The sequence below is a fragment of the Periplaneta americana genome, chromosome 10 (genome assembly GCF_040183065.1).
Source record: "Periplaneta americana isolate PAMFEO1 chromosome 10, P.americana_PAMFEO1_priV1, whole genome shotgun sequence".
NCBI classification, from domain to species: domain Eukaryota; kingdom Metazoa; phylum Arthropoda; class Insecta; order Blattodea; family Blattidae; genus Periplaneta; species Periplaneta americana.
Genome location: NC_091126.1, coordinates 66,958,093 through 66,985,215, shown reverse-complemented (window position 1 = coordinate 66,985,215; position 27,123 = coordinate 66,958,093). Strand labels below are relative to the sequence as shown.

At 36.9% G+C, this 27,123-nt stretch overlaps 1 protein-coding gene and 1 non-coding gene across 3 annotated transcripts in view; both read left to right on the top strand.

Annotated features, from left to right (window-relative positions):
• The window catches only part of LOC138707772 (beta-1,3-galactosyltransferase 5-like), a 244,115-nt gene that overhangs the window by 94,185 nt on the left and 122,807 nt on the right, over nt 1-27,123 (top strand). The gene's annotated exons all lie outside the window — the stretch shown is intronic.
• TRNAT-CGU (transfer RNA threonine (anticodon CGU)) lies at nt 22,443-22,516 on the top strand. The gene has a single exon. It is a non-coding gene; the product is annotated as a tRNA-Thr (tRNA).

Sequence of the window (27,123 nt, the reverse complement as noted above, 5' to 3'; positions counted from 1 at the left end):
GATTGGCAACTTTTTAGTTGTATATTTTTCAATAAAGACTTTAAAGTGTAGATTTTGTACGTAGTTTAAAGAACGGGATACCAGCCTTTATCATGATCTCACACAAATCCAGTTGTGATTGTTTATTAAGTGGAATTACCTATTGACAGATCTTCACTTTCGTTTTTCGATGCAAGTTTTCTATTTTTTTTTTTCTAGTGTTACAATGTCTACGTATATATATTGACGTTTGTCATCCCGCATGTTTACGCTATGTAGTTCGCAAGTAAAATATTCCCTATCCTATTTCAAAACACTCGCCTCCAAATTCTGTCACAACTTTATGCTTCTTAGATCCCTTTTTCTTCGCCAGGATGTACTACAGATGCACCATCTATGCAGAGAAGTAGCGTACTGACTGGTAGTTACAAACTATATGTGTCTCGTGGTGAACAGTTATTGTTTCATAGTGTTCCTCACTACATTTCACGAGAAGATACCTGCGAGGGGGTATGCTCCTTGCGGGGTAAGAGGAGAGGGTCAACTAGTAACTCTGCTCCTCTGAAAGAGCAAGTGGATGGGGATGGTGTCATTGGCCGGTTGGGACAAACAAGGCTTAGTCATTGGCCGGCCGGTTCCATGTTGGGGAGTTGGCTGTAAGAGAAGGGGAAAAACTCGCATTCCTTGCTTGGATCTTCTCCTGAAGTGCGGACTGTTTTTGTAGTCTGTTGTGTACATGTGCCGCTCTTGCACCTATACACAAGCATAATGCTTTAGCATTCAGTTAACTTGCATACACAGTGTTCTCCCGAATCGGTCCCCAAGGTGCTATGTCTGCTGATAAGAAAACAGAATTTAAAAAAAAAAAATACAGGTGCACATTTGATTCAACCTCATTTATTTATTGTTTGGAGGCGCAATTAATAATTAAATATCTGCCCATATTTTGTGCGGTCATCGATTGGCTTCTGTCTGTTAGAATGTTCTTATAAATTAAAAACGACCACCTGAACTTCACACAAAGTAACTGGAGCGTATTTCAGATGAGGAATGATACTCAGAACAATGTTCTCTGGGAGCTGCATTTTCTCAACCGACGCGTGCGACGTGCGAGATGCGAGGCCCGCTTCGCACAAATCCGGACTACACGACAGATAGTGAGTGGTTTCTATAACTGCGAGATGCGAGGTCTGCGCACCTCGCAGCCATAGAAACGACTCGCTACCTCTTGTTTAGTCCTGATTTGTGCGTGGCGGGCCTCGCATCTCGCACGTCGCATGCGTTGGTTCAGAAAGACCAAGGCTTTACCGAAATACACTCATCGATTACTCCTTCGCTGCTTAACAACATTGCTACAAATTCTCATGCGTTTTGAAAACAAGAAAGGAACATGTTTGTAACGAGTCATTGTTGGCGGCATCGAACTCGTACAATTTAGCTTTGAATATAACGACAATATAGCTCAACAGCGTTCAAATTATTTTTCCTTTCTTGGTACGGTATTGGATAATTAAATATAAAAGCAAAATAAACCGAGAAATTATTTATTATTATTATTATTATTATTATTATTATTATTATTATTATTATTATTATTATTATTATTATTATTATTAGACATCGGAAGTTAAGGCACTAAAAATGGTACTTTAGGCGCCTAAAAAGTCTCTAAAAAATAGGACAATAAAAGGCATTGAAATTATATTGATTCACTCATAATTCATAAAGTAAACATCTCTAAGACCATGAGTAACTTAACAATGTGCACTGGAAAAGTAGTTTCTCTGTTATATTGACTTGTTTCACTTATACTTATCAATCCACAACTTCACGTCCATAATTTGAGTTAGGCCTACAATAAGCAACAAGCAACTTTTCAAGATTAACGCACAAATTTCAGTCACGCTTCTTGAACAAAATAGTAGTAGTAATAGTAATTTATTCACCAAAAAGATCTTTATAAATCATGGCTTCGTAAATCTTATTTCTAAGTCTTAATCTAGTTTCTGATTATACTATAGATATATTTATGAATTTGTAGCTTTGTTATTGCAGGACATCTGCTGACATGATTTAAGAAGAACTGTATCTAAGATAGTATAAAATAATATTAATAATAATAATAATAATAATAATAATAATAATAATAATGTTAACAGCAATAACGACTTATATGCCTTCACAATTACACATTAGTAGGCACTTTCATGCAAGGTCTAAAGACATAAATTCCTCTACAGTATATGGCATATGATGCAGCAGTTTATATGCTGAAAAAGATTTCTTAACGTATACTGATGTGAAGGAGCATACTTAAGCAGTGCCATCCTGGCTACATAATAATCGTTCCATTAGTAGTGAAAACAGGAAATTATTATTATTATTATTATTATTATTATTATTATTATTATTATTATTATTATTATTACTATTGTCTGTCGCTATTGAGTTCATTCTACGCCCTTTGCTTTTTCTAATATACTGTTTTTTAATTATTCCATAATATTGATGAATTTATAATGTCATCTAAATGTTAAATGTTATGTTTTATTTAACGACGCTCGCAACTGCAGAGGTTATATCAGAGTCGCCGGATGTGCCGGAATTTTGTCCCGCAGGAGTACTTTTACATACCAGTAAATCTACTGACATGAGCCTGTCGCATTTAAGCACACTTAAATGCCATCGGCCTCGTCCGGGATCGAACCCGCAACCTTAGGCATAGAAGGCCAGCGCTATACTAACTCGCCAACCAGGTAGACAAATGTCATCTATGATCACTATTAAGCTGGAATATTAAATTGGACATTTAATTGCAATTTTCACATTTTTCAGTCTACAAAGTAATTATCATTATTTACAGACGTGTCCTTGGCGGCTTTGTCCTTATCTCGTTTACAGGTAAAATACTTTTTACATCGATTATCTCTTCAGGTACATTTGGCGGATTCGCACTTCGCTTACGGAACGCCTCATATTTTCACGACGTATCACTAAGAATCTTCCCAGATTTGAAAATAAGTGAGATTGCGCTTTCAATTACAGGACAACTTTATCTCCCATCGCATTCAGTAAGATTTAAGAGCTTCAAACATTACGTGTTCCTTTGTTGCATTCTGCATGACCCTACAAGTTTATTTCCTGATTTTCACTCACCTTCAGCCAACATTACTAACTGACAAGCATATTAAATTCTTGATAAGCATCAAATACATGAAGCATGTATACGATCTTCTCAACATCACCCACTTCAGAATTACGGTCAGGGTCTGATGGTGGGTGGTTGCTTGGGATGTCTCTGGAGGAGATATTAATATAGTGCCCGCCAGAGAAACTTGAACTCATCTACACATGCTCTCAGCTATTAATGACATTTTCATTTTTTTCGGTATGTTTTGTGCTGTCAGAGGATGCAATATTAATTTAAAATCACAAAAACCTTCGCAACACGCACAATAATACTCAAACTAACAGAACATGAGCACCCTTTTGATACCAAATCATACAAAAGAATGAGACACACATGATATCCGACCCTATCCAGCATTTGTGATCATTTTCATTATACATACAGACTTAAATGAAAGAGATGTGTTTGGACTTTAGTAATCACATCTTTTCGTTGGGATGTCAATAGCCTACCACTTATTTTCAGACTCTCATAAATTGAAATGAGTTTTAAAAAATCATTTGAGGCGTTCCGTAAGAGAAGAGCGAGCCCTCCAAGGGTCGAATTTTGTGTTTTATACTCCTCCGAATATTTAAGACACATATCTGCAACTTCAACCTGGCAGACGTTGGGAGGCTCTCCCTTACTATATTGAAATTATCATTGTTTGTAAGGTTGGAGAAACTGCGTAGTCTGTGACAGGTTCATAATATTCATATTACTCCGTACGAGAAGGGCGAATACGCCACTCCGCCTGAAGGCGCGCGTCATTCATTGTCTCAGTGTTGTAACCACACAGACGAGTAAAACCGTAGTAAGGAATTACGTGTATATATGGACATTGTAATAGCTTATTATGAGTAATAGTGACAGTGATAATCAGCCGGTCATATCTGGTTATTGTAGGAAACGTCAGAGACATGTCGAAAAATGGATAAACGGAACAAAGGTGAATCGTACATTAGTACAACAACTCGACATGTGCAAGCTCGCGGTATAGGCCCGCCATGTACTTGTGGATGCTTCAAGGCATTAGGTATGAAGAAAATACAACCTGTAATTCGTAATTTCTGGGAGTTGGGTGATTATGACCTCCAGAATGCCTGTATTTCTAAGCTCGTAACCAGTGTTGATGTGAACAGATGTCGCATTAAGAACAGGCCGATCTCTCTCAGCTGGCTTTGTCAAAGAGGTACTATGTCGTCAATAAAGCTCACTTCTGATAAAGTAAAGGATTTGAAAGCTCTCCGTATCTGTGTCACAGAACATTCCTGGATGTCGTGATCAGCAAACAAAATATGCAACTAGCAGTGACCGACTCAGAGGAACATCTTCATGAAGATGATGTAATGGATTATTAGCACCTCTGTTCGCAGAACAAGTGAAACCACTTTTGATAGCAAGGATAATAACATGACAGGCACCTACTTTTTTTGTTTGTTAATAATTTCACACACTTTGTAAATGTCACATCACAGTGCGATTAAGTGTTTTTATATATTTATTATTATTATTATTATTATTATTATTATTATTATTATTATTATTATTATTATTATTATTATTAACGTCTGCCACTATTGAGTTCATTCTATGCCCTTTGCTTTTTCTAATATACTGTTTTAAAATTATTCCCATAATATTGATGAATTCATAATGTCATCTTTGATCACTATTAAGTTGGAATATTAAATTGGACATTTAATTGTAATTTTCAATAAAGGTACTCGTTTTTCAGTGTACAAAGTAATTATTATTTACAGACGTGTCCTTGGCGGCTTCGCCCTTCCATTTTTTACAGGTAAAATACTTTGAACATTGATTATCTCTACAGGTATATTTGGCGGATTCGCCCTTCTCTTACGGAACGGCTGTTTTGAAATCATTATACGTAGGCTTTCCTACACATTTTTACGTATTATTTTATGAACTGTCGGCATTGAAAAGAGCTCTCTCTAGCACTCTTTTATTTATCCGTTCGGTCTGTGATTAGTTCCTTAGATCCTTCAGTGTGACAAATATACAGCGAGGTTCATAAATCAGTTGGCAAAATTGCATTAGTATTATTATAAACAAATTTCATTTATAATCGTAAAGCAATACGGATAACGTTAATTGCAGAAAGTCTGCAATAACATGTCACTTACTAATCTACATTAGATGCCCGAAGTGCCATCCTTCCTTTTAAATGCAAAGATGGTATCTATTCAACACAGAAACACAAATCGTATTACAAATGTTGTAGGACAGTAGGCTTTCGAATTAAGACCGAATAAGTTCCTTTAAATGTTCCACATTACGAATTATTACTGGAAAAAAAAAACTAGTCTTTTAGTTTTCCCCACACTGGAAAGTCCATGGCGAACGAGGAATAGTAGGGCCTACTGTATCACATTTGTCAATCCATTCTTAAAGTATTTAACTCTAAACGTTCCTCACAATCTGTCCAGAATGCAGGGTGCACCATCTTGTTTCCGTATTAACTTCTCCCGAACTGGTTACTGGTGTTGAGAGTGAACAGTTTCCCAGCTCTAGCATCACTTGGTAAGCATTTCGAGGTAATTTTAGGAGTTAACAGTCCTGTCAAAAATATAGGGCCCGATGAGCCCACCAGCAAATATTGCCGCCCAAACCAATCACACCAGGAGCATTTAATCATATCTGGATCACTAAATGTAGAGTCTCAAAATTTCGGTAGATACATTTGAAGAGTTCAGAGCCATAGTGGGCCAAGCGCCATTTATTAAAAACTGAGAAAGCAAGGGTTAAAGTTAAATGAATATCATAGTTCAACGAAGATTGACATATCATTTAGTTTTAATGTGTATACTTCATATCATTTGCTATATGTTTCCACTGAATTATGGTAACTTCATTTTAACTCTTGTTTTCTACGGTTTTAGTAAATGGCGCTTGGCCCACTATGGTTCCGAACCCTTCAATTGTGCCTGTTCACTCTTCTATTTAGCGTAAAAGTTGGTCTGTTCAAAGAATTGTTTCGTAAAAATTTGCATCGCCTTCATGTCGTAGAATTCTGTACGCCTTCCAGGACCATTTTGATGTAGGCCTTGAAGTATATAGTAGATATACTATATATGACCTCAAATTCAGCATTTTCTGCATCATTTGTCGGTATGTCTTACTCGGAGGATGATTTTCGTGTTGATTTTGTGACTGTACAAAAACATTGTGCTACAACGTCATAATTTGTGTAATAACAGATACAGGCCTATTTGGATGATATCTGCTACTGACTTAATATGTTGAAACCTTTTATTCAGCTTTTGAATACCTTATCGGAACGGAGATACGATGTTTGGAAAACGTTTCACAGATAACTCAACAACACCACTGATTCTGCTCACGTTTCTATCAATTCTGAATTAAAAACACACTCTTCCGTACACTATGCAACTTATAGGATGAATTTGCGATATTGGCCAATAACGTTTCAGAACCGCCTTAAAATCAATCAATCACAGTTGTTTCTTAATAAAGCGTCTTATCTGATAAGATCCCTCGTGCAATACTGGGCATATGTAATCGCTGTAAATTCAAACAAAATTTAACTTTGGAGATGATAGCGTTTTCAATAACTGTAACTCCAAGTAATAAATAAATGTCTGTAAAAGCCTTTCGTGTTTTTATTATATTAATGTAACATTTCAGCTTATCTTACTTTTGAGGTTAAGTATTGTTGTTTCGTATTTCCGCTGTGAATAGTTGGCAATAGTGATAGATAGCAGTTTGTCTTTGAACTCCATTACAAGGAAACAATGTCTTAATGCTGTCTTTTTATAATAATTATTATAATTTACGTAAGTAATTCGGTTTTGCAAGTTATTTAATTTTATTCGTTGAATAATCTTATTAAATTGCACTCGTAGTTTCATCTTATTAGCATAATTTCACTCCCTTTTCTGCTCGTGAAATTATCAGTAAGATGAAACAGCACTCGTGCAATAACAACAGATAACTCTCTAGTCATTTTATACTTAGTAAAGATCTGATCCTACAGAATTTATTTATTATGGTAACAATGGTTATTAGAGGAAAAAATTTCGCTCTGGCGCCGGGGATCAAACCCGGGTCCTTGGTTCTACGTACCAAGCGCTCTATTCATTGAGCTATGCCGAAGTTCAATCCCCGGCGCCGGAGTGAATTTTTCTCCTCTAATAACCATTGTTACCATAATAGATAAATTCTGTAGAACCAGATACTAATCTTTACTTAGATTCTTCGCCTAACAGTGCATAATACTGTGGAATCCCGGTCACCAAGTCACTCATTTGAGTGCGCTCCTTGTATAATGGCAGTTGACTTAATAATATAGCCTATATGTCAACATTTATGCCGAACATGGAGTCAGGCCACAAAGGGTAAAACACTAGAGGAGTTGGATTCGATCCGGTATGGTGTATTGAAGTTCAGCGCAGCTCAATGGTTAGAGCGCTTGTTATGTAGAACCAAGGACCCGGGTTCGATCCCCGGCGCCGGAGCGAATTTTTCTCCTCTACTAACCATTTTATACTTGTTCATTAATTCAACTCTACGAACACAAGCACTTTTTAAGGGGAGAGGATGGTATTTTTTTTTACTTTTTTTCCTACTTGGTGTAAAATATTAATTTTTTGTATGTAGAGAGCTCATAGCTGTGGCAACTCAACCAAATAAAAATATTTTGAAAAAAAAATTGGGGGCCCAAATTTAAAAAATATATATATACCCAATGCAGGATTGTACTAAAACCGATATATCTAAACCGTTTTTAAAGATAGATTTAAACAATTTTTTGCAATGTATTTGCAAAAGCATGTTCTACAAACTGTCTGTAACAGAATTTTGATATTAGTCCCTACGTTTGTAAAATAAACAATTGAAATGTAATAATTTTCTGATCTCCTTTCTTGCAAACAAACGGACGTATTTTTAAAATGAAATCAATTAACAAAATTCTTTACAGAGAAAAGTTTCCTAATAGTCTAAAGAATGTGTGTTCTAAATTTCATGCATGTATCTATAATAGTTCAGAAATTATATCCATTTTTGTATATCAATGTAGCAAAAAAAAAAATAAAGTTACTGGAAACCGATAAAAGCGGGCGTGTGATTTAAAAATCCATAGCGCAGGAAGTTTAAAAATGACGTCTCAACATCCGATAAGAGCACAAATACCCACAAAATGTTACGCAATGCATTCCACACATATCAAAGGGTATTTTAAAGAAAAAAAAATTGAAAATTTAATTTACAGGAAACATCAATAAAAGTGAGCGAGTGATCTAAAAATCCATAACGCAGGAAGTATAAAAATGGCGACTCAACATCCGATAAGGACACAAATACCCACAAAATGTTATGCTATGCATTGCACACATATCACAGGGTATTTTAAAGATTTTTTTTTTTGAAAATTTACTCATTTTTCACCAAAAAATACCATCTTCTCTCCTTAATAGCTACACTGACTAACAACATAACCTCAAACACCAACTGCAATACTATGCTAGTCAAAGAAGAGGTGAGTAGTTGTTACTGTCGACTGACTTATGGGCCATCCCGAATTTTATTAAAGCTGTCACAATTCTGCCATTTTATTCCATCTAATTAGAGGCAGAAGGAAATCCTTCTATACTGCGGCCAATCTATCTGTTGTACATTCAATCCCTTGATGAGGTAAGGGTGAAGTAAGTTAATTCAGATTAGTAATTTTCCTCCCGGAAATACAAAAAGATATCTCATGCAGGTTCCTAACTTCCTTGAGATTTTAACTGACTATATCCGTGTGCCAGCGCTGCATGCCCACGAATCGTGCAAAATGTTTCATTCACTTGCACCGGTTTGTGATCTTAAGGATTGCATGCAGGAGACGGTATCTGGCTAGCGATCTCTCTTTGATATCATTTACGTCAGTCCGTATACTAGGTTTACGTTTTGTGGAATTAAGTGGTATGAAATGAGGAGAAAGTTGAGGTGAAATGAAGAGCGTGGTTATAAACCATACTAAGTCCACCATTGGATAAAATCGAGTTTGACATCAATTCGCATTGTTTTGAATATGTTCTTGCATGCTGTGAACTCTTTGACAAATCGTGCTCTATCCGTGTGTAATTGAGTGTTGAAAAGCAGCGATTGTGCAAACCATATTTTATCCACATTCATGATTGGTGCAAACCGTACTTTGTCCACAACATTTTTTATCATACTGGTTATCATGAAATTTTTAAACTACAAAGTTTATTAATCTGAACATTGCATCGGTGCTAACATTAAGCACATATCTGTTGGAATCAAAAAGGCAATGTTTGTATTGAATAAGGGAAAAAAATGCATACAAGAAGAATATGTTATTCCATGATGCCATTACAGTTATCATGCCGTCAATACCGTTACCACAGCATTTAATTAATTTCTAGTTATTTACAGTGTCCTCCACAATTTTAAGAATAGCCCTCTGAAACATACTTTTGACTCTTTATTTAAACTTATCGAGTGTTTGAGAATAAGGTGCTTAAGAAAATATTTGGGGCTAAGAGGGATAAAGTTACGCGAGAATGGAGAAAGTTACACAACGCAGAACTGCACACATTGTATTTTTCACCTGACATAGGCATAATTAGAAACATTAAATCCAGACGTTTCAAAATATTACGAAATATCGAAATAAGAAGATTAAACATCCCAATGTTTCCTTCAATATAAAATTTTGAACTAACAATGCTACTAAATAATTTATTATCTAACAGAGTAAGTGTAGGTACACATGTGAGGGAATAAATGCGCTTATATGGGGGAAAATAGCCGAAGGTCTTTTACTAAGCTTTCAAAAATTGATACACGCCACATTTGTGGTTCATGCTCTACACACGTTATGCAAAAATATCCTAATTCTGTTTCCCAACGTGGACAGGTTAATATCAAATGGGGAAAAATAAGTTTCAATAGTTGAGCAGTTTGGAGTTTTTTCATTTCTAATTGTCAAAATTACAACACAACGTTTCGAAGAGTGGATTTCTCTTCGTCTTCAGGTAAAAACCTACTGTGGGGATCGTTACAAACAGCTAGCCCCAGGTCGGTGCGAGACAAGGTTCGTTCCAACCAAAGAGTTTGTAATATATAACTAGAGACACCAACGGCGCTAGTTTCGCGTACAAAATTGAACCGCTGTTCGGCCGCCATTAAAGGGAGTTGATGCTTCGCCGGGAGTGCGAGCAGTTCGTGCTTATTGAGGAGTACGAATAAATATAAGTACACTTGAAGGGAAATAATAAGAAAATGGTGAAATACTGCGCCGCAAATAATTGTTCGAACATAGCTACTATTGTAGGATGCTCAGGAAAGCATGCATATCTTAATATTTGAAAGAATGTTCCAAATGCAGTTCCTCCTTTGAATGTGTTTACAGAATGTCGGAATATTTCTTGGATAAAGTTTTTCCAGAAACAAATTAATCAGGTTTACAAGGTTGGTTTCAACAATGTCTGTAACGGTTAGGTGCCATCATATTACAGTGGATTATAATAGCAGAATGCATAAGAAAATCCTCAGACTATATCTGTTTAAAACTGTTTTGTTTCACAATAAATGAATTAATAATGTAATTTCCGTATTGTACAGTATGTACTCCTAGTTTTTGGTTGTATTAAATGCAAAGAAATTAGTGAAAATATAGCTGATGGCCTAGTTAGGCCTATTATTACCACTACTACTAGGTCTACTATTACCACCAAAACTAGGCCTATTATTACCACTACTACTAGGCCTACCATTACCACAAAAACTAGGCCTACTATTACCACTAATACTAGGCCTACTATTACCACTACTACTAGGCCTATTATTACCACTACTACTAGGTCTACTATTGCCATTACTACTAGGACTACTATTGCCACAAAAACTAGACCTACTACTACTGCACCTACTATTACCATTACTACTAGGCCTACTATTACCACCACTACTACTAGGCCTACTATTACCACTACTACTAGGCCTATTATTACCATTACTACTAGGCCTACCATTACCACAAAAACTAGGCCTACTATTACCACTAATACTAGGCCTACTATTACCACTACCGGTACTACTAGGTCTGTTATTACCACTACTACTAGGCCTACTATTACCGCTACTAATTGTATTAAAAAGTCTGTACTGACATCTAACTTGGTGGTCATCAACTACACAATGAATAGATTGTTTTATGATAAAATTTATTCTCATTATATTTTAAATCTGTTTCCAGAATTTTTATGATCTCATATTTCACCACTAAATATTTTCTAAGCACCATATACCTTCCTCTTCCTTTGCATGAAAGGACTGAAATATAGATCACTTGAAATATTACAGTAAATATCCATTATTATGTCCTTAAAACAATACTAGTAATACTGAAAATTAATGCTGACATTGCCATTATTCACTATTTCACATACTTATCCCGAGTGTATATGGGTGATTTAATTTATTTTTTAGAATATCGCCAAAGATGAACCATTATAATACTTTAATAAATATAGCGCTCCTCTGCCATTCATGTTTATTTCATCACGACTCATCCTTTGTAAAAGATGTTAAAACAGTGTCTATCACCAGGCTACATCAATGTATTGTGGTACTGTTTTCGAATTTTGCGCCGCAAACACTTCCTTTAATGGCGGATGCTAGCCGATTCAATTTGTGACATTTTTCTTGCCTGCCACTCACGGGTATGTGTCTCTAGTAAGTATTACAAACTCTTTGGTTCCAACAGTCAGGAACCGTCCGTAACCATCGTGAGCATGCGCAGTACAGAAAAATCGTTCCAACACAATCCGAACCAGTCCTGAACCGGAAACATGTACTGCAGTCGGGCGCTCCAACAAACTTTTGACACGGATTCGGAACGGTCAGAAGTAGTCAGCGGATTGACGCATGTACGGAAGAGTACACGAGATGGAAAACCCGATGTCATAAGCTACTGTAACAGTTGCCACAGGTACCCCTAGCAGAAGACTTAGACCTAGGATACCTCACCACTGAAGATTTCTGCCGCAGTAGTAGACGAAACGTCTGGGAATATCTATACCAGTAGACCACGGCATCTTAGCCCGGAAGATCCATATCAATTAGACACCGTCCGTAAAAACCTACATGCTAAGATTAATCGTATTTGTATGTAATTACTTAAATCCGATTCATTTGTATGTTCAACTATGTAAGCAAGCTTTAATCCTGGTTGAGTAAGAGATGGCCCTACGGCATTAACTCTGCCAGGTTAAATAAAGCCATTATTATTATTATTATTATTATTATTATTATTATTATTATTATTATTATTAAATAATTGGCGGCCGGGTAGCTCAGTTGGTAGAGCAGCTGACTACGGACTGGAAGGTCCGGGGTTCGATCCCAGGTGGTGACAGGATTTTTTCTCGTTGCCAAACTTTCAGAACGGCCCCGAGGTTCACTCAGCCTCCTATAAAATTGAGTACCGGGTCTTTCCCGGGGGTAAAAGGCGGTCAGAGCGTGGTGCCGACCACACCACCTCATTCTAGTGCCGAGGTCATGGAAAGCATGGGGCTCTACCTCCATGCCCCCCAAGTGCCTTCATGGCATGTTACGGGGATACCTTTACCTTTTTTATTAAATAATTATGCAAACAGGAGTGTGTAACACGTTTAATTTTCCCCCATATTTTCTTTTTTAGGCCTAAATGTTGACGTTTCGTGTTGCTATGCATTCGGTTGCGTTACAGTCCAAGTTCAAGATCGGAATTACAGTACGAACTTCCTAGCTGTCATTACAATAGAAATGAAAAATAATCTTGGAAACAATTATGGGTTTAATATTAAGTGTCACATACGAGATACACTATTAGATTCATAAAGTAGTTGTTCATCTGATAATAGTATTTTGTATATTGTATCATATTTCAGATTTGCTCCAGTAACGTCTTGTGACGTAGAACGAATATTTTCAGAGTAGTCGACCTGGTTGGCGAGTTGGTATAGCGCTGGCCTTCTATGCCCAAGGTTGCGGGTTCGATCCCGGGCCAGGTCGATGGCATTTAAGTGTGCTTAAATGCGACAGGCTCATGTCAGTAGATTTACTGGCATGTAAAAGAACTCCTGCGGGACAAAATTCCGGCACATCCGGCGACGCTGATATAACCTCTGCAGTTGCGAGCGTTGTTGAATAAAACAACATTTTAACATTTTTTTTCAGAGTACATTGTTTTTTTCTTCTGAACATAAAAGTAGTATGCCTATTTGTTTTGATAAAATGAAAATGTTCATTGCTATTTGTTATAATGAGGCTAGAATCATAATTTTATACTTCGTTATTTTTGTATGTGTGAGTAAATTATTTTAGTTTTGAGTTACGAAGTTTATAATTACAAATTATTGTTTCTTTTATATTATTCGTTTACTATTTTCTTGTTCTAAAGCTGTGGACGATTGGAGCACATATCTGGTTACTATCCGGCTGTACATGTTTGTCGTTCGGGTTCACTGACGTTGAGAGATGCGCTACTACTTTTCATTCTGTAGAGATACTCGTATAGTCCACGCTCACACAACTTAACAGTTTTGGTACCAACTTCCTAGTTCTAGTTATGATACTTGAGCTATAGCTCAAAGCAATATACGTGTGAAAGACAAATACAAAGGAAACAAATTATTAAACTAATTTTATTCAACTTCTGTTTCAATTCTTGTAATTACGAATACCGGATTGAAAGCCAGTTCTGTTGTCCCAAATACTGGAAAGCCGATAAGCAACCTGCGGATGAGTGAACCAGTCGGTCATGCACCTGGCTTATTCACCGTATTTTGACCCCACACGATCTCGTGTACGTGAACACCGTAGAACTTGGCGCTTGTCTATCTCGATTCTTGACCTCGAGACTGAATGTCACCTGACCTCGTGTTCAGTCCTTCAGGAGCCAGTGTGCGACACAGACCTTCTCCCTTTCCAAGGAAAGTGAAAAGAATGCATTCTTCTGGCGTGCATAGATGAGAGATACTGGTCATGTTTACGCCGATTGAATGTGAAAGTAGGCTACTACCCCCGACATCCACTCAAGTATTCTGATCAACGAGGACGTCTACAGGTAATCAAGATACGGGGCATCTCTCTTTCTCTAGCCTTCCTTTTAAAGGGACATGCGGATTAGGTGTTAAATCGCAGACATGTTAAAAAACCTGCACCTTTTATCATTGCTGTAGTTGGGCCGGTACGGATCGGTACGTCGCACAGTGTGCAATTTTCCCGATCTACTGTCATCCTCTGAGGAGTTTACTGGTGAGAGGAATGCGGTTCCTACTAGTCTATCGCGGTACTGGAGTGGGAGGGAACAGTGACAGCGGCAGTCTGGACGGAAGTACAATCATACTGAAAACATTCGCCCAATTTACGAGAGCAGTATGCCTATTAGTTTTCTAACGTATTTTTGGCGAGATAGGGATACAACAATTTGTACTTATGTGTTCAGAGAAGGAAAGTATTGTAGAAATTTTTATTTATTTATTTATTTATTTATTTATTTATTTATTTATTTATTTATTTATTTATTTATTTATTCTGGTGAAGTGAAGGCCATCACACCACCAGAAATACAAATACAATAAAATAAATAAAAAGGAAAATCATAATACAACTACAACAATATAAATGAAAAGAATAATCATACTATAAAATTTAATGACTAGTAGAATTGAATTAAATTTGTAAAGTAATCAATTTAAATATACTGTACTGCTGAATTCACTTGAGAAGTAAAACTACTTGATTTTCATTTTAAGATATCACCAACAAATGATTTTCGGATGGCATTATAGGAATCTGTTTTTCACGATACCAATCACACATATTCTAAAATTCGAATAGAATAAAACCGAAAACTTTTCCACAGTATGTTTCCTTAAAAATGACTTGTAACGGTGAAATATTTAATATGAGTAATTCATATAATATTAACATAGTTAATATCAGGAAGATGTTTGAGCAAAAATTGCAACAATACATTTAATGTATTAATAACAAAACCATATAGGCCTAGGTAAACAATATGTATATGAAATACTCACACACTACTACAAACTGAAGACTGCATATTTTTGGACGATTAATACTTCCCACTCCGCTCGGCTCGGCTTGGCTGTAGCAACAAAAGAATCTACCTGCAACCCCCCCGCACCGATGGCAAGAATACCTCAGGTCCCAGCACTAAACTCGTCGGAGGAAGACAGTAGTTGGACAATAATCAAATTTCGACTTGTTTAGTTACGCATAGGTGAATATGAATTCGTGTTCTTTAACATTTGAAGAATGGAAGTAAAACCCGAAAAGACAAAGTATATGATTATGTCTCGTGACCAGAATATTGTATGAAATGGAAATATAAAAATTGGAGATTTATCCTTCGAAGAAGGTGTAAAGTGTTAAATTAAATCAATTCAATATTGATTTTAACGTTCCGTGCAGGTATATAGAGAGAAAAATTGTGACCCGATTTGACCTAAACACTGACTCCATTTATCCTTATACAGAAGGGTAAAAAGGGTCACTGCAGTGAAATATTTCAGTTCATGTACAGACAGTTAGTTTAGAGCAGCGTTTGTCAAACTATGGTCCGCGGACCACCTGTGGTCCTCGAGGTCTGCCCTTGTGGATCTTCAAAAAATACAGAAGAAAAAAATAAAATTCAAACGAATTGCGTATCTCACTATAGCTTAAAATCTCAGAGTTTGGAAATGACACATGACAATCGAATTTCACTTTTTCTCCCAGTACTGACATTTTATGAAATTATTACCCTACCCGTCTATCGACTTCCCCCTCTACTCTCAGCAACAAAAAAGGGATTTAAAGCACTGTACACGTGGTGTTTCTCAACATCTTTTCCCAGCACATCTGGCGCCGCGCCTGTAACCCAGCCAGGGACCACCCGAATTCATAACAGGGGACCAAAGTATCGAACCTTAATTCAATTTTAAAATGTAAGTATACTGGTATTAAAATATGCTACGAAAATGATAAATTTGCTTTCGAAGGGAACAAGAGTAAGGTGGTCCGCGGAACTATTCTGACTTTAAAAAGTGGTCCCCACTTCAAAAAGTTTGAGAAACGCTGGTTTAGAGTAAAAAAGAAACATTTTTGGGGAAGTAATACTTACATGTGGCTGTAACTAATGATATGTTATGAGTGTAATATATTATGAAATTAACAATAAAATTAAGAATTTGTTACTTTTTGACCCCATTTACCCTTGATTACCCTAACAGTAGCACGGAGAACACTTTTAATTATGACTGTAGATATCAGGCAACGTGGTTTAATGTTTCAAAATTGCCACACTGCATAAAATGTTACATGATTTTTGTTTTAAAATTGGCACCAAAATTGTGTCCAATGGATCATTGATTATCAATATCTTCCAGTTCATCTTCGTATATGTCGGGGCTCAGGTGACAATTTTGTCTTCGTATTTTTCGGACATTTCTCTTCATGGTTTCTTCCTTTGGCATGTTCATGTTTGTTTCACTCGAAACATTTCTTGCGTGATGCTGAATAATGACTTCAGGTGGTGCATCTGCTGCTCGTGCACTTTTTTTTAATTGCCTCCAAGGTTTCAATGGCGTGAATCAGTTAGGACCATGACTTGGATGTTCAGAAGGGCCTTCAATTACAGATGTTTTATCTGGAGTTAGTGTTATTGTAGCTTTGCACTTCTGCGCTCGTCGCATCTCCAAACACCGGAATCTCGAACTTTATGCCTGGTATAGGTCTATATATACCCTTCATTTATTAGTTTCTCAAAGCCCCTAATGTTTCAAGTGAATCGAAATTCCCTTTTCGATGCTTCATCAATACAAAAAAAAAAATTGATAACTAAAATAAGTAAGAACTCACCTTACAGTACACGTAAATTTTTTTCTGACAAATACTTATATACGTAACCATGGAAACAATCTTAAAATGACATTTAAATCCCATTATACAGGGACATCATTTTATTTTTACTTCAATTTTTATTGTACCTGACTTTTTGAATGTACTTCACTCCCACCCCTTGTACTAATGAAGTTCAACCGTCCTCCACACAGATCCAAGACCGCATATACAGTCATAGTAACCTTACGGTCATAGTAAACAGTGCGTTCCAAAAATATGTTCGCGTTTTCCAGTGACGAAAGAGCTTTTAATATTGCATCATTTTCCATTTGCCTACGTCGCATCCCGGTTTCCCCCACCTGCTTCTATTCGCCTCTCTGTAAATGCTAGTGGCTGGGCTGTCTTAGCTCTTTTCTGGGAACATTAATTTCTGTTAGGAATTGGACGTACACGTAATATTATAACCATACAATTATTTAAAATAAATAAAAGGGTCTCGTTAAGTAATTAACTGTCACGTGATTTCCTCCCTTTCTACGACGCTGCAACGTAACCACTTGGACGGACAGTGGGTAGCATTTCTGAGTAATTTTATCTTTTCGGATCGGGCAAAAGTGAAGATTGAATTTACAGTACGTAAGGTCTCTTTTATAGAGTAGGTACAGAATTATTTCAACATGAGTTACTGATAGGAAGTACGAACCTGGTAATTGGAATTACGTGCAATAGCCTATAGTGCGATAATATGCACATTAGAACTGAAGCCTGTATCGAAATGAACGGCCACCATTTTCAAATATGTGTTTAAATATACATATTATGATTATTTTTCAATTTAATTTCATTCTCTATATTGTACGCTAATGTGCTGTAGACAGTATAATATTCACTGGATAATGAATACGTCCGCATGGAAAGCTCAGTTCGTGAGTAAAAACACTCATTGTTAATACTGTACTGTATTTTGATTAAACAAAAACCGAATGAAAATTATCAATCTCAAAATTACGATATTTCCTAGTTTACGTAAATGGATGAACTACTTTTCTTCCCCCCTATACCTAGTAAAGTGATTTGTTTGCATATTACGCCAGTATCATCGAACTCCAGTCGTGGAAGGAGGTAGCAAACGGTGTTTTCGGTTCTTAATCGTTGATCCAAAGGTATAGCCAGGTTAATATTATAAATGTTAGTAAAAATAAAATGATGTCCCTGTACTTACATGCGTAACCACGGAAACAACCTTAAAATGACATTTAAATCTCATTACATTTTTCCAATAAAACATTAATAAATTATTAAACCTAATCCGTGACGAGAACGCCGGTGACTAAAATGTAATCGGTGACCAGAACGCCGGTGAGCAGAATGTATTCAGTGACAAGAAAGTATGACATCTCCAGTGACGAGAATTCCTAGACCCATTTACTCAGACAAAAAATTAAGCTGAAACTTGTAGGGAATCTGCCGCGTGGTACCTCCAAAGCTTAGAGACAAGTACTGTATGTACAGTGTTTGTACTCACCCTGCTGTTTACACCACGTTCTCTCTCTACTAGTCACTGAATTCATCGTTCGGCAGTGGTTACATCGTATAGGTAGGGACGGGCACAGAAGACCAATCATGTAATGCACAGTACGTACAAACATATAAAGTGACTTTGATTGGCTAATAGTTTTTAGCCCCAATTGTTAACAACGAAATGACTCCACTGTATAAAAAATAAATATTCTACAAAAACAATATTTAAAGAAAACTCGTATTCTAGAGATGAAAAGCAGTCTTTCTGACAATCGGCTTTTGAAAGTAGTAAGTGTCTGACAGCCCTTTACTCTATGTGCACTAAAAAACGTTGCTATAAGAAATTCATTCGGATATTTTTCAGAAAATACACACTCTCAGCAGTCCTAATAAAGGGACATCATTTTATTTTTACTAACATTTTTAATATTAACCTGGCTATACCAATGTAAGCCTTCATTCTTTATGATAGTGTAATAGTGATAACGTATGAATAATTCATATTATAATAATTATATAATATAATAATTATTCCCTTCATATTTTAGATAATAATAAAGTAAAAGTTTATATCATTGCACTTTCATCGTATTCATTTCTCTGCGATCTACACGCAACTGAAACATCATTTGCAGGGTCGGGATGAGGAGAGTGTGTCTCCATTGTGCATTCATAATGTACCGACCGGTACAAGCCACTTTACTTAACACTCGTTAGTTTATAAGTGCTCAAAACAAATACGACAAACCGCATGCCCTATTCTCAAGAGTAACATGATATTGAGTACCCTAGTAGAAGAGCCGCCTTGGTAGCACAGTTGGGAGTGTTGGTTTACGACGATCGCGAATCCGAGTTCTCATCGATGGCGGAGTTGTATTTCTGGTGGAAAAACTCAGGTTGTGAAGATTTGTTTCGGGGTTCTCCCGTTTGTGCCTAGTCAATCCACCAACACACCAAAATTCCCCTTTATTAACTCAATCTCGAAAATAGGGCACCAATTTTCTTTTGCCTGATGTCCAGTCGGTCGTTCTTAAGTTGTGTGTTGCTCGTGGTTTGTCCAAAGAAGTGTAGAAGGCAGTGGACGTGAATTGTATTAAGACTCTCTCAAATCTGCAAGACATTGCAGTCCAGCAGGTTCTTGCTTGCCTGACAGTGGCCTTAAAGCCTCGTTCACATTTTTCAAGTAACTTGAATTCAAGTCACGTGATTTCAAGTACCTGAATTCAAGTCGCAGTTCGGACATATTCAAGTTACTTTGTTTTCAAGTAGGATAAAATGGCGCCGATGGATGTTGTGCAATTAGGAATTTCTGTAGTAGCAAACCTCTGTGCCAGGGAAATGATAAATATATTGAAGAAATGGAAGACGCGTTGTTCAGTATAGGTTAGGAATTAGATTAGTAAGAGAATTACACGACCATTGACTATTACAAATAGAATAAGTGAAATCTTCAAGCAGATTTAATAATTCTTATCGCAAATGTAATAAAATATAAGCGAGTCTGATTTACCATAATTGAAAATGATTATCTTGAAGCTGTTACAGTTCCCCCAAAAAAATCTATCAACCACATTGAACAATGCCAGTTTCGGCGATAAATGTCATCCCTTCAAGCAACGCTCTTCTCTTCTTAATTCCTCTTATCTTCCTCACTTCTTTTCTTTCTACAGTGTAATAGTTTTTTACTCTTTTCCATAAGCTATCTCATCTGTGTCCACGTTAAAATTTCTGCTGTTCAGTTCTTCAATGGACTCTTTCCTTTCTTGGCAGCTTCCTTTGCATTTCTATTATGAAACTTTACAGTTTCTATAATCCGCAGGCCTTCGTGAATTTTATACAACTTCAGAAACTCAAATATTTGGTCATTATTTCACTTAGTACTGTTTCCTAATATTCTGCGTTCCCAGTAGAACTGAAAAACAATCAGTTGTTAATTTAACGCTCTTAAAACAGCTGTAAATTTAAATTCCCGCTCTTTTCTCCTTGAATTAAAGTTATCAAGTGACGTTGACACTTTTCAAGTGTCCTTTCAAGTCAAGTAAAAAGTAGAAAGGAATGCAACTTCGCTTGAAACTTGAATTCAAGCCGTTAATTGATTTCAAGTCAACTTGAAACATAGTTCACACTTTTCAAGTTCGTCTTTTCAAGTGACTTGAATTGAAGTTACTTGAAAAGTGTGAACGAGGCTTAAGACTCGTGTAGATCTCTGAGGAACGGCACGCCGACACCAGTGGTATGCTACTGTGATACACCGTGCACTCTGATTATGAAATCACTCACTACTGGTCTGTCACCTCTCGCCGCAGTTCAGCTGTGGTGTGATTCCTGACACACACGATGTCATTCAAATTCGTCATCAGAGATCGGAAACAATCCTGTATTTCAAACTCTAGTACATAGGGAATTAACATTACCATAATAAATCCACGTATAATTTTTTTATTTTATTGAGTTTTTTACTACGCTGTATCAACATCTAGGTTATTTAGCGTCTGAATGAGATGAAGGTGATAATGCCGGTGAAATGAGTCCGGAGTCCAGCACCGAAAGTTACCCAGCATTTGCTCGTATTGGGTTGAGGGAAAACCCCGGAGAAAACCTCAACCAGGTAACTTGCCCCGACCGGGATTCGAACCCGGGCCACCTGGTTTCGCGGCCAGACGCGCTGACCGTTACTCCACAGGTGTGGATTCCCCGTATAAAAAATTTAAAATGGAATTTCATGTAGCTGGCCATGTATAATAAATTAGTGGGCCTTGTAGAAAAGAGGACTATCTACTGATTACGAGTATTGCCAACTAAAATTTCATTTGATGGCATTAATCTTGAAATCATAGGTTATTATACTACAGAAGAAAAGTTTTTTATTTATTGAACTATATGGGGATAAATCGCAATATAGCGAACGCCAGTAGGGGAAGTTATCCCCATCCACATGAAATGTGCATTCGACACAACACTCGCCAATCACGTAGAGTGTCTGGTGAGCTAGAAGGGGAAAAGTGGAAGGGGTCGTGGGCGGAGCTTCTACGTTCGCTATAATTGCGATTTGCCCCTATATGGAAACAATTCTTTGAGGAAGGTAAGATACCTATTTTTGGATTCTTTCCTGGTAGAAGAGTTTCATCCCACAATACGAACAGATTGTGTAAACTTAATAATATGGCTAAAATTGTTATTTGTTTCTTTGTGAAAAAAGTAACCTAATGTTAAAAAATATTCAAGATGAAACACATAACTGAAATTATAATAGTAACACAATTACATAATTATTTTGAATCATCTAATCTAAAACTGATAATATGTTCTCAAAGGATTACGAATGATAATTTGGCAATAATCAGTAGATAGCCTTCTTTTCTACAAGGTCTATTAATTTATTACACATGAAATTCCACTTTCAATTTTTTATACATGAATTTCTTATGGCAGTGTTAATCCCTTATGCACTATAGTTTGAAATATGCACGGTATATCCAGAAATGTATAAAAATTAGTATATTCAAGGTAAGACATAAAATCAGTTTTATTATACGTCAATGAAGCCTGGACTTTAGGTGAACCGTGTCTCTGTGGAATTGAAATATTTATTAATCTCTGTTTAACAAAGGTGTATAAAACCTTCCAGCCAAATTTAATTACTAATCAGGAATTATATTTACTATCAGGACATTGCTATGAGAACAGACAAAAGAAAATATACATAGGGCACACATTAAGAAAAAAACAATATTAGCATAGAGAGGAATCCCGGCCAAATAGTCACTCAGTTGAGTTCGCCCCGTGTATAATGGCAGTTGACTTGGACATAAGAAAACGTCAACGTAAATGCCTAACAAAGGGAAACACTGAAGGAGGAAGGTTCGGTTCGGTGCTGTGGATTGAATTCGGCGTAGCTCAGTGGTCAGAGCGCTTGGTACGTAGAACCAAGAGACCCGGGTTCGATCCCCGGCGCCGGAGCGAATTTTTCTCAAATATTAAAGGAGAGGATTGCACTAGTTTGGTGAACTTCCAGACCAGTAGAAAAAGGACCTCCACGAAATACTTAGCTGAGAAAGAAGTCGAGAACTGGCATTCTGGAAGACAAATTAACTGCCCAGAATAGAGCGCACTGGTAACAGTTGATTCAAGCACCTATGCTCCACATGAGGGGATAAATATTATTATTATTATTATTATTATTATTATTATTATTATTATTATTATTATTATTATTATTATTATTATTTCACACTTAAACGTTCAGTTTAGCGAACAGAAAATATTAACCTTTGTGTTTTTATCAGTTGTGTGTTACTTGTGTCACTGCTGTTGAAACCGTGAGTTTCAATGCTTCCGTAAGATAGGCTACATGCAGTTTTTCTTGGCCTTGAAGTCTAATATTTTATATATTTTATCCATGAAGTTTCATATTTATTTCTTCTCACATCTGTAATGGTGTACGACTGCATAAGCTTAAAACAGGGAATAATAGTCACTTTGTCATAATCTAAACAAATATGATAAAAAGTATGCCAAAATTAGCGGTTGATATCTCCAAGATGTAAACTTTCCTCACAACATAGATGACTCATCGCAGAAGAGCTACCGTATTTCCTTAAGTTAATATTAATATACATACATCGTAAATAAAGTACATATAAACCTACACCGTTATCACACATGTTGACGTCGCGTGATTTCGAAAGGACTTCTTACAAAGAGTATAATAAAACTTATCACTTTACTTAAAGCGTAATCTCTGTTGTTTTTCCTGGTAGAGCTGGAGACTACGGGCTGGAAGAACTCGGGTTCAAAGCCAGGAGAAGCCCGAATTTTTGCTATCATCATGACTTCTGAACAGCTCTGTTTTTCACTCGGGTACCAGACCTTCCACATATGTTATAAGGGGAAAGTGTGTGTGATGCTAACCACATCACGTCAGAAGTACATTAGAGTTCTATCGTCTTCCCCTCCATGTGTTCACTAGCGCCTTAAATTTAATCCAGCTCCGGGCATGAGAGAGGTTCCGTATAGCCGGCCAGAGCTGCTCTCGCTCCGAAAGGCTCTTCAATTCCAAGCCGGAGCAGAACGCTCACGCAGTGGCGGACTCACATTGCAGCTACCTTCCCTGCATTAATATAACAAGAGCCACGGTTGTTCTATTCATTCAGTCTGTGGGTACCTAACAGTTTATAAGGATATTACATCAATCCATTGTACAGCACAGACTTTATAACACTGTTATTAATTTAATGAAATAAACTTCGTTACACACACGCGTGGACGCGCGCGCACACACACACACACACACACACTCACACACACGCAAATCATTAGGCTTATTTATAAAATCTATATGCACAGCGCTTTAACAAGTACATAATGGTATTAATAATATAAACATATGTAATAAAGATTTCAATCAGAAACACAAGAACAAAATTAATAATAAATATTCTCTTACAATTTTCTTTTGCATGAATAAACTATTGTAACAAAATCGTACTTATATCAATCTGAAATCAATAAATATTTTCTATCGAAACAAAACTTTTTGAAATTCAGTAACCAAAATAACTATGTGGTTATTTTCCGAGACTTATGAGGTCGTTTCATTTGCAGAAGCCGTTCAATGTTTCGAACAAATGAATTAGCCATGTTCAATCTCAATATATAATTTAGATTTTCGTATGACATACAGCTTCTCAGACGGATGCGGGTGCACCTTCAAAGTTCGCCATCCTACTGCAGAGTCAACCACTGCACTGACAGCGAGTGACGTACAGTATGCAAGCGTCACACCGCTCGGGAGAATTGCTCTTCAAAGTAAACAGCGCTCATTTCTCAGAATCACGTAATGTGCCCAGCCCAGCTTTAATCGGAAAGCTGCCATGCTTTCCCAGCTATTTATTTTTTTCCCAATTCATAATGTTGCTTTCCTATTTAATTCGTTTTTCCTTTTCATTACTTTTATTAGCTGTTTCTCTCCCGTCTTTTACTTCACTTGTATTAAATTTCCTTTCGTCTTTTTGGATATCTTGTTTTAGTAACCAAGTAACCTTTTTTGGTTGTCATTTTCTTTTTATATTTGGAATGGAATGAAATTTAACTGAGGGGGGCACGGATGGCCTATTGAGATCTATTGCGCTAACCCTCGTTATGAAATGAGTTGCGTGCCACAGATACCCTACGCGCACCCCCTAACCACATGACTCCCTTAACGACCGGTCCCTACAGCCGACAGAATCCATATACCATTCCTGCTTCGGCAACTTCCCCCAAGACTCCCCTGTCGGTCCGAGGCGAAACTCCTCCCTGAGTAGGTCCACCTCGGGTGCTCGTTGCAGAAGTCATCCAACGTCGCTTAACTACATTCCACGGAGGCCGGTCGAGAGAGCCAGTAGTTCCGGAAGGCCGCCTGTAGAGTGATATGAAAAACAAGAAACGGGATGATGAGGAAATGATGATGGGGGAGGAAAGGAAGTGGCGAAGATGAGTGGGATGACCTGATATTCATCCATAGGAGTGAGGGAAAAACCCCGAAATAACCTCACCCAGGCAACTGGTCCTGGCCGGGAATCGAACCCGGGACAGCTGGTTTCGGAGTTAGACTCGTTGACCCCTCAGCCACAACGGTGGACTTCTTTTTATATTTAGTCTAATGTTTCGTTATTTTCCTAATTGTTTCCTTCATTCTTTCACACTTTTCTGGCGCAGGGGAGGTCTTTCACTGCAAACCCAATATTCTTCAATCTTCCCTATTTTCTACTTTCCTCTTGGTCTCCGCATACGATCCATGTATCTTAATTATGTATATCATCTAATATCTTCTTCCGAACTTTTCTCACGTTCACCATTCCTTTCAGTTTATCCTTCAGTAGGCAGTTTCCTTTTATCGAGTGATCCAGCTAATTCTTTTTTCTCTTCCTGATCAATTTCAGCATTATCATATTTCTAGAAGAGCTTTATTTCTTGTTTTCATTCGTTACATTTTTGTCCATAACCACATTTTAAATCATTCCAGCCGTTATAGACTTCGTCATAATCTCCGTGTTTCTGAACCATACAATGCCACACTCCACACGAAGCACTTCGCTAGTATTTTCCTTAGTTCCTTCTGCAAAGGTCCACAGAAAATGTTCCTCTTCCTTGTTCCTTTCTTTTCCGTTAATTTAATTTTTTTTCTAATGTTCATATAAATTAATGTATATTTTATTCCTTTCTTGTCATAAATGTCTTCCCTTTTTAATTGTTTATAGTTTATTTCTTTCCTTTCAATTTACTGTAAATAGAATTTAAGAAACTTCGGAAGTTAGAGTGTATCTCTTTTAGAACACCAACGGAATAGAGGAATGTAGAAATTTAAAACAATAATACAGTATGTAAACATATAAAAAATAAAAATAATTTGATTTTTCTCTAGATTTTACAGTAAGTCTTATAATACTTTTGAGAGTATATCGTCGTTGTTCCTGCAATAACTCCTATGTGATTTATTTATAGATTTTCAGATTTTTGCTCTATTAAATAACTTAAATAGTGATACAGCAAATAACAAAATCTTCTATATGAAATTATATTTCTTTCTTTCGAAAATGTAAGAATTCACAATCTCCTATGCACTACTGCCATGTCCACACCTGTGGAGTAACGGTCAGCGCGTCTGGCCGCGAAACCAGGTGGCCCGGGTTCGAATCCCGGTCGGGGCAAGTTACCTGGCTGAGGTTTTTTCCGGGGTTTTCCCTCAACCCCATACGAGCAAATGCTGGGTAGCTTTCGGTGCTGGACCCCGCACTCATTTCACCGGCATTACCACCGTCATTTCATTCAGACGCTAAATAACCTGAGATGTTGATACAGCGTCGTAAAATAACACAATAAAAAATAAATCTACTGCCATAGAAGAATAAATGTGTTTTTTCTTCCTACTGGAAGTTTTCATATTTTGCAGATAAGAGTTATTGCAGGAACAACGACGATATGGCCCTTAATGCAGTAGCCGCATCTCGGATTTCTTAAGGGATCCGTTGCAGACTACTGTACTCGTTTTCGCTGTGTGATTTTATTTTTGCGGAGTTGACTGTTATCCGGGAAGTGAAGAATCTTGATGGGACTCGACGGAAATAAGTAAAAGAAAAGCTCAAGCCATTGATGGGAATACCAAAGCAAGAAGAGGAAAGGTGTGAGAAGTGAATGACCGAAGAAACCTCTAGGCCATCTATGTATAAAAAAACTTCCTCCCAAGGTTTAAAGAATTTGGCCCGAAGCAGAGATCACCCATCAATTACGTTTAGGACTGTATGTTATAAACAGAAAACGTAATTTAAGACGCACAAAAAATGACAGGACGCTAACAAGTTTTCCTCATAAGAACATAATGATGCAAGAACAGTTCGTACTTCCTTTGTTAGAATATACTAGCTCTTGTATGTCTCGGTTATAGGGTTATGACGAGGTAATTATTTTTATTTGAGCTAAGTTGGAAACTTGTGGCCGGGAGGAAAAAGGTCTTGAGTCAATTTTTTGTGAAAATGAGATTTTTATATATTCTGAAAGCGGAAACAATTCTCTACAATCTGGTAAAA